Raw genomic sequence first — 9,961 nt, 5'->3', positions numbered from 1 at the left:
GAATAAAGATTTAAACTCTACTCTTGTGCATGCTGAGCAATATCAGAACAGGCAATATAAAATACAGCTCTTAGTAATGGTGATACCATCCTGGGATGTTCAACACTGCACTGAACAGCCATATGGCAAACGTCTATGGCCATTAACAGTCGCATAAAAGGAGTGTTCCTGATGTTAAAATACCTAGCCCCAGTTTCTTGTATTCACGCAGTCTCAAATAAATAAGACTTTTGAGACTAGGGGTTTGTGGCCACATAATAGAAAAGATGCCTGAGTTTCTTCCCCCAACAATGCTAGTATTTTGTGTGACTTTGAAGATATGCGAGCAAGGTAACAGTATGTTTTCTAAGAAGTCTAGTAGCCTTTGTCAGGATAGCAGACTTCAACTTAAATTTAGACATAATAAACTATTATTTAAATCATAATGAATAAAAACCACTGCCCTGTATAGAGGCATTTATGCTGAATACAGAAGAACACCGGCATTCTCCTATAAAATGAAACTATAAAAAAGATAAGCTATATATTTTAAGTGCCTTACTGGTCTAAAAGGGATTATGTACATTAATCTTCTGTCAATTGTGTTACAGTAAGAAATAAGAAATATATTTTTATCTTTGTGCCCTGGGTGTAGACATTCCAGCTTATACAGAGAATAAAAATCTGTAAATAAGACAAATTCTTACTCTCTACATTATTAAAGGTTTTAGATTTCTTTTTATAAAAACTGATGTTCTTTTAAAATTATAAATGCAAAGTTACCTACTTCTTCCTCATAATGGAATAATATGTGTAATTAGGGAAAATTAAAATTTTAGCTTGACCTTAAGTTTAAAGCTTGATTCCTAGAAGCTAGCCATTTAAATGTAACACAACCAATACTCATAAACATATAAGCTTAATCTTATATATATTTTTATGAGGAGACATACTTGGGACACACAAATATACATGAAAACTATGAGAAAAGTTTCTATCAGAGATTATCAAAATGAGATTTAGTGCTTTTTTACCAGCTGGATAGTAACTGTTTCTTTATCTGGAAAAGATCTAGTAATCTTATCTAAATCTGCTATAATTATCAGCACAGCATACTATACCCAATTAAGTCAGTATTTTCCAATTATCATCAAAAGTATAAAGTTGATGTCCCACCCTTCATATCAACAAAATACCTTTTAAAGGTTCAGCTCAGTAAAGAGCAGTTTGCATTCTTTTGGTTCTTACCAAATAAGCCCTTAGGATTCACTATTAAGGACCAGTAAAAAAAAAAACAACAAAAAAAAATTTCTATATCTTTTTTTGATTACTGATCTTTATAGTTAATTAAGGATTGTCCAAACTGAAATTCCTCTCTCACATACACAGTTTTCTTTTGAAGAGTTAAGTATTCCTGCAAACCTTTAAAGATAGATATTACAAGCCTTTCAGAATTCGCTGCTAACTTGCAGTTTGATCCTGCTAAGTGAAGTTGAGATTGAGAGCAGGAGGAGAAGGGGACGACAGACAGAGGATGAGATGGTTGGATGGCATCACCGACTGAATGGACATGGGTTTGGGTGGACTCCAGGAGTTGGTGATGGACAGGGAGGCCTGGTGTGCTGCAGTTCATGGGGTCGCAAAGAGTCAGACACGACTGAGTGAATGAACTGAAGATGGGCTTCTATGACTATTTTAATGGGTCACTTACTATGCTTGCATATTAAATATTAGGGAAAACAAGTATGGATTATAATAACATTGTGATTTCTTGCTGATCTTTCTTTTAAAAAATACTCCAAGTACCTAATAACTGTCTGCAAACCACATTCTTACGCTACATAATTTGTGATTGAAAAATGAATATACTTACAAATTCACTGTTAAGTGATTAGACTAATTAAATTGAAGAATCATTCCCAATTCTCCTTTTAGACTTTCTATTTATAAAATAGATTTTATTATCTCTTAAAACTTAAAGGTATAATTAAACCTATATAGCATCCTTTTTCTGGAAGGTTCACAGTGCTTCAGATCCTAATAACACCTCCAAGGAGTGTGGGTAGCAGGATTGTCATTCCTTATTCTTAGAGTGTACTGATTCTAAACTTTAGTACATCAAATGCAAACATCTCTTTCAGCTAAAATATAATTACATGAGTATTACTAAATGCAATGGTGGATTTATAAAACATTTTTTAAGCAACTATATTCCAATGTAAAGTAATAAGCAAAAGATTATTTTGAAATAGATTAGCTCCTTAAATTCTATTTATGCATTTCTTGAGAAGAAAGTATTTGGGAGAACTTAGTAATAAAGAAAAATAATAAAAAAGGAAATATTTTCTTGAAAAAAGCTATTACATTTTTCTCAGAGTTTAAGTTTAAATATATAATCAAGGAAGCTCTTTTGGCTATATAACGGCTAGACTATTGCACCTGTCAAAACCCTGAGTTAAACTTTGAAAAAAAATTATTTTAAGTATATGTGAAAAATAACGCACAAAATAAATATCACACCTGAAATTTATATTAGTAAAACGTAACAAAAATCTTCATAGGGCAAAAGAAATAGAAAGCAAAGAAATATAAATCACAGAGCTCAGAGCACTGAAATCTGTCTCCTATAGAAAAACGATTTCAGGAAATACCTGAAACAGGTTAAACAAATGTTTAAAACACAGAGCTACAAATGACTAACGTAAACTACTACTTTCCCTAAAAAGACCTAAATGCATTATGTACTAGTAGCACGTTCTCATTAAAACATGCAATGGTAGTCTTGACTAAAATTAAGAAAAATTATAAGGTTTATAGTATCTACATTTGTGAGTTCCCTTTTAAGAGAAATTATAGCTCAAATATTTCCCAAAGTAGAGTTTGTACATGAGGATCCATGTGGTAATATTACCAAGAGTTATCCTCAGTGTCTTAGAAGCTATTTCCTAGCCTGCCAATCTAAAGCTACTAATTTTATGAAGGCATGTTTGGTTAGAGTGATGTGATTCAAGGCAGAGGTGGGAGCTAACCTCTACTGAGTGAAGTGAAGTGAAGTGAAAGTCGCTCAGTCGTGTCTGACTCTTTGCAACCCCATTGACTACAGAGTCCATGGCATTCTCCAGGCCAGAATACTGGAGTGGGTAGCCTTTCCCTTCTCCAGGGGACCTTCCCAACCCAGGAATGGAACCCAGGTCTTCCGCATCGCAGGCGGATTCTTTACTAGCTGAGCCACAAGGGAAGCCCAATCTCTACTGAGAGGTCCCAGAATATGCGGAGAGTAGGTAGTGTCAGACTTAGCGGTGTCCATACCATAACAAGAAAGGAAGGTATCATAATGTAGGATTCAAGAACAGGAAGATGTGAATGATATAGGGAACCTGAGTCTTGCCGTGGCAAATGTCATATCTGTAACCAATCTGAGAGAGAAGAACCTTTTAACTTTCTCTGATCGATGATAATCAGTTCTGCTCTAAAGCCCTTCAGAGAGTTGATCTTTTCCCCTGTCTACCAAGAAACTCCCTACGGCAACTCCAATTTTTCATATTTAAGCTCCTGTTTTTATTAGTTGACACTCAGAAGATATGATAGACTGTCACTATTCCCTCCCTTCATTTTTCATTAAACACTGACTTAATATTTGGTGCTGGGAATACACAGTTCTTATACTTTAAATAACTCACAGTTGAGGGGAAGAAAGAGATAATTAGATAATAACATAGGATAAATGTGGCAGTAGTAATATATACAATACAACAGAAGAAGATACAGGAAGAAGAATTTCTTTGCTGCTAGAAGCCTTTGACAGAGGTACTCACAGAAGTGATTTTCTTAACAAGGGAAGAAAGGCATTTCAAGGAGAACAGCAAATGCTTGATACAGGAACAAAAGAGCATGATGCCACATTCTGTCTAAGCAATTTATAGAGCTAGACTGTAGAGTGAAAAATGGGAGAGAGGTGAGAAATGAGGCTAGAAAGGGAGGGAGTAGGATTTGCAGGAACTTTATGAAGCCATGTTGAACAGTCTGGAAGATTATTACTCTTGGGGAGGTAGGAGTTACCAGAAAGAATCTGAGCCTTCATATACTTGAATTAGTACTTAAACTACTTCCCAGTTCTTTATGTTTCGTAAGCCTGTCTTTCCTTAAAAGTATATCTTTGCTTTCAATCCTTTAACATTTCTCTGAATCCTCTGTAAATTCTCTCAGTCCAGAACTAGATACAAACTAGATACCTCTAAAGCGGATAAGTTTTACTGAGTACACAGACATTGCCCCATACAATTATGCTTCTATTTAGGTACTCTAACATCCATTATTAAAATAGCTCTACTCATTCTTCCTGGTATTCACCAGTAGATCCTAGGTTAGTTGTATAGAAACGAAGTTTAGAAGGATAAAAGACATTGCTGAAGAAGTCCTAAATCTGCAGTCTCTTAAAAGTAACTTTTTCACACAACTCTTGAAGATTTAAGGTTAGTGTCTCTAAGACTTGGGGTCACTCCAGGGTACTACCAACTTTTTTCTTTTTAACTCCCAGGAACTCTCAGTTAAACTAAGAACACAAAAAGCAGCCTGGGCACCTATAGGTATCAATATATACATATCTCCATGCCAGCATCTAGACTCTTAGTACCAAAGTATACATTATAAAGGGCAAGATAATTTAAAAATAAGAGCATGGTAAATTAAGGCACAAATTAAAGAGCATAAGGAAGTGAAAATAGTAGCAATCAGTTCACTAAATTAGATGCCAGATTTTTCTATTTTTAGTTAGACCTGCTTTTTATTTACCAGAAGTCTTGATCTCTTCAGATTGAAAAGGATGCTGACACTCAAGTAGGGATGGCATTAGTCATGGTTCCCTTACCTATTCCACCGTGGATACCAATTAATTTGAATGTCACACAGGAGGAAAAAAAAACAAACTGGCCTCCATATCACAAATGGAAAAACAGATTTAGAAAGATTAAGTAATTTCTACTTTTAGTATCACTTAACTCATACTCAGTTGCTCCAGAGACAAAATTTGGTATTTTCCCTTTTAATTTTGTCAGCCAAGTTGGCCATACTAGATTTCCAAAATACGGACAGCACTGCAAATAATTTCAATCGATATGTATAAGAGCTACCAGAAATGATAAAGAAAATGATTAAATTAAGAAAACTATCATGTCACTGGAAAAGAGATTATCAACTTGTATACTAAATTGAAAATCTGAAAAGCAATGGCAAGGTCTAATTTCTTTTGTAAAATTGGACTTACCTGATATTTTACATTTTCTTTCTTAAATAATTTCAATATTTGCTATGAGGCCCACAGAGTAACAAATGTCAACACTAGAGCAACAGTTCCAGGATGTACTATTGAGTTCATGGAACTGATGTTCTTCACAACACATCAATATAGGGCTTGACTTATTTGAAAAACAAGCAATAGTAGAATGTGCAAGAAAGTTTTAAAAGTGAGCTTAAGGGCTTCCCTGATGGTCCAGTGGTTAAGACTTCACCTTCCAAACGAGGGGGTGCGAGTTTGATCCCTGGTCAGGGAATTAAGATCCCAAATGCCTCACAGCCAAAAAATCAAAACATAAAACAGAAGCAATATTGTAACAAAGTCAATAAAGACTTTTAAAATGGTCTACACACACACACACACACACACACACACACACACACCCCTTTTAAAAAAAGAATAGTTTTTTTTTTTAATTAAGTAAACTTAAACTATAACTGAGAAGAGGCTACAACAATATTTCCCATGCCACATGCTCATCTTACAATGTGACTTTGATAGTCCTCTCATCGAGTGGTGAGGTCTACCCCTCTGCTACTTAAACCTGGGGGTGGCTTTGTATCTCCTCAGGCTAATAGTATGGCAAAGGGACTTTTAAAGCTAGAACATGAGAACGGAATGGCTATCCACTCCAATATTCTTGCTTGGAAAATTCCATGGACACAGGAGCCTGGCAGGCTACAGTCCATGGGGTCGCAAAGAGTCAGACATGGCTGAATGACTAACACTTTCACTTTCATAAGCAAGCGTTAAGAGAGTCCACCTATTTTCTGCTGTTAGACTCAGCCACCATGCTGTGAGAAAGCCCAAACGAGCACGAGTAGAGAGACCATGTAAAGAGGCCAAGTACCGGTTCTGGCTGAAAACTAGCCCTTGAAATCATGCAATAGAAATAAACCATTCCCTCAGTGTCCCATCCTAATGCCTAACTTATAGAATCTGTGAGCATAATAAAATGGCTATTTTATGCCAATTAGGTTTCCAATGTTTTATAATGCAGCAAAAGATAACCCAAAAGAGGAAGGGGAGACAAAGTATTCTTGGGACTGTTTGAAACACAGTTTCATAAGCAAAATAGGGTAAAATTTTGGTTAAGTGGGAAAAAGTGCAATAAAGTGACCAAATGTCTTCTCAGGATAAACAGAATTGATAGTATTGAATTCACTTTACTTCACACTTCAGTTCAATTCACACTTCAGTTCAGTTCAGCTCAGTTCAGTTGCTTAGTCGTGTCTGACTCTTTGCGACCCCATGAATCACAGCATGCCAGGCCTCCCTGTCCATCACCAACTCCCAGAGTTCACTCAAACTCATGTCCATTCAGTCGGTGATGCCATCCAGCCATCTCATCTTCTGTCGTCCCTTTCTCCTCCTGCCCCCAATCCTTCCCAGCATCGCCACACTTAGGCACAAGCAAATATCATCGATTGTAAAAGTGAACAGTTCTTTCTACATCTCTCTTCTTAAAACACCCACCCCCACAAACTCCTGAGAGATACTGAAACACAACACTAATTTAAATGAAACAGCTTTATGGTCAAGTACATTTGGATATGCTAAGAAAACAATCTAATAAAAATATCCTTTTTGAATACCCCCAATTTCCCTAATTTAAATTTATCTAAACATGTCATTTTTAAAACAGAAGTAATAAAGGGAAAAATTCTATAAGCCATTTGTTATATTATCTCTTAGGGATAAATATTATTAATATTTTGATCACTTTCCTTACTGAACTGTTCAATGTATAGATAAAAACACAGTCTTTCAAAATGGGTTTTATATGCTATATGCTATTTTAGATATTTCTTTCTTTGTACAAAATGACACTGAGACTACTGTTCTATGTCCTTTCAATATTCTTTCAGAACATTATTAAATAATTTTCAATGGCTACATACATATACAATATATATATTTGTTGTAATTTATTTGCTCATTCTTCCATTTTGAGCAATTGCCATTTTGTAACTTTCACTATTATAAATAACATGTGATGAAAACTTGCATATTCATCCGTTAGTGGGCTTACTGAGTAAAATAGAACAAGCATTTCTTGAAGAAGTCAATTTGCTTTTCAGAAGGGTGTGGCAAGTTACATGCTACCAGGAGTATTAAGAGTATCTCGACTTGATGAGACATCAGTACCATCATGTTTCTTAAAATCGAGGTTACAGGGCATCCCTGGTGGCTCAGTGGTAAAGAATCCGCCTGCCAATGCAGGAGACAAAGGTTCGATAACTGATCTGGGAAGATCCTGCATGTCATGGAGCCACTAAGCTGGTGAGCCACAACTCATGGGCTTATAGCCCGTGCTCCAGAGTCTGAGTGAGTGAGTGAGTGAAGTCGCTCAGTCGTGTCTGACTCTTTGCGACCCTGTGGACTGTAGCCTACCAGGCTCTTCTGTCCATGGGATTCTCCAGGCAAGAATACTGGAGTGGGTTGCCATTTCCTTCTCCAGGGGATCTTTCTGACCCAGGGATCGAACCTGGGTCTCCCGCACTGGAGGCAGAAGCTTTAACCTCCGAGCCACTAAACACACTAGAGTCTAGGAGCTGCAACTACTGAAGACCTCTCACCCTAGAGCCAGTGCTCCACAACAAAAGAAGCCACCCCAATTTAAGCCCATGCACTGCCATGAAGAGTAGCCCCCTTCTCCCGCAGCTAAAGAAAAACCCTCACAGCAAGGAAGACCCAACACAGTCAAAAATGAATAAATAAATATGTAAATAAGATTAAAAAATCCAAGTTACAGATTTTACAGGTATAGTAAGATATCACAAACACAGAATAAGCAATATTTCAGTAATTAACTTCTGATGTTGAATTCATACTAACATAATTTAGCTAAAAATTTGTTCTACTTGGGATATATTAAGTGTACGCAAAATTATTGGTGTCTTAAAAAGAAGAGATGAACAATAAAATATTTGTTGAAAGTTTAAATTAATAAATGAATAAACTGAATGAAAAACTAAACAGCTTAAAAGTGAGGATACTCAAATTTTAAGCCTAGTTTGCTACTGTTTGCAAACCTAGGTAATTTTAAACCCCCTTTCCTAACTCACTTTTCTTTACAGTGGATACAACAATAATATCTATTCCTACTTCACAAGGATTTCAGAAAATAAACAAGAAAGAAATAAAACATAATGCTTTAAAAACATAATCTTTAAAGTCAAACTGTCTAGGTTCTATTCTTGGCTCTGTCACTTATTAGCTGTGTAACCATGGGCAACTGAATTTGTTTGTGCGTCAGTTTTCTCAACTATCAAACAGAGATTATATTTAACACATATAATTGTTGTGGAGATTATACAAGAAAATCCATGTGAAAGCGCTTTGAATCCTGCTTGATACACAGTAAGCGCTCAGTAAACATTAGATGACAATTATTAATATATGCAAATTTATACATAGGTAAAATAGTATCTTTTTAAAATCTACTTGGCAAACAGATCATTTAAATCTCAAGTATTCTAAATTTAAAATCAATATACTTCAAAATATAGAGCTATAAATTTTCCATAATTTTTAGAACCTGAAACAACTATGAAACAAAGTTTATCACAAATATAATAACAATAAAATAACTTTCTTTTTTAAGAGAATATTCTTTCCCTGGCTCTTCATTTAACTGGATCCTTCTCACCCATCAAGTCTTACTTCAAATGTCTCCTCTTCAAGTCACGCCTGCTGCTGCTAAGTCACTTCAGTTGTGTCCAACTCTGTGCGACCCCACAGATGGCAGCCCACCAGGCTTCCCTGTCCCTGGGATTCTCCAGGCAAGAACACTGGAGTGGGTTGCCATTTCCTTCTCCAATGCATGAAAGTGAAAAGTGAAAGTGAAGTTGCTCAGTTATGTCTGACTTAGCAACCCCATGGACTGCAGCCTACCATGCTCCTCCATCCATGGGATTTTCCAGGCAAGAGTACTGGAGTGGGGTGCTTATCCTCTAGTATGTCTACTAAATCAGTCATTTTCACACTCTGTAGTTAACTTATTTATTCATCATTCTCTGTCTCTTCTCACCAAAATGCAAATTCCATGAGGGAAGAATCTTTGTCTTTTGGCCATACCTTGTGGCATGTAGGGTCTTAAGTTCCCTGACCAGGGATTGAACTCCTGCAGTGGAAGCATGGAGTCTTAACCACTGGACTACCAGGGAAGACCCGAAGCTCAGTCTTTTCTATTGCTACACTCGGCTCCAACTCAATAAATACCTTACTGAACCAACAAATTGATATAACAGATGGTTAGGCACTGAAAGAACTAGTATAAAAGCTACAAAATTTCTTCCTTAGAAAGAATGGCCATCTAAATTAGCATTTCTCAAACATTTTTATCATGACCCACAATTAAAAATACATCTGGTAACAAGATCCAGTAAGCACACATACCCACATAACTAAAATAAGTCTCAAACAAAAACACTATGATGTGTGATAAATTCTGGTATTCTACCATTTTATTTAAATATTCTATTCTTTTTCATTGAAAATAAAACTGTGGCCCACTATATTGATTTTATATCACATTACTGTGTAAAGACTCAAAGTCTGTATATTATACAGCATAGAAATATAGCCAGTATTTCACAATAACTTTAAATGCAGTATAATCTATAAAATATTGAATTACTATGTTATATATCTGAAGCTAATATTGTAAATCAACTATACTTCACT

General features: G+C 35.8%; 1 protein-coding gene across 6 annotated transcripts in view; it reads right to left on the bottom strand.

The window, feature by feature from the left end:
• EHBP1 (EH domain binding protein 1) overlaps positions 1-9,961 on the bottom strand; it is a 356,781-nt gene that overhangs the window by 76,859 nt on the left and 269,961 nt on the right. The window lies entirely within an intron of this gene.

The sequence above is a fragment of the Capra hircus genome, chromosome 11 (assembly GCF_001704415.2).
Source record: "Capra hircus breed San Clemente chromosome 11, ASM170441v1, whole genome shotgun sequence".
Taxonomy (NCBI): Eukaryota; Metazoa; Chordata; class Mammalia; order Artiodactyla; family Bovidae; genus Capra; species Capra hircus.
Note: the sequence above shows the minus strand (reverse complement) of the source record. Positions and strands in the feature narration are given on the sequence as shown.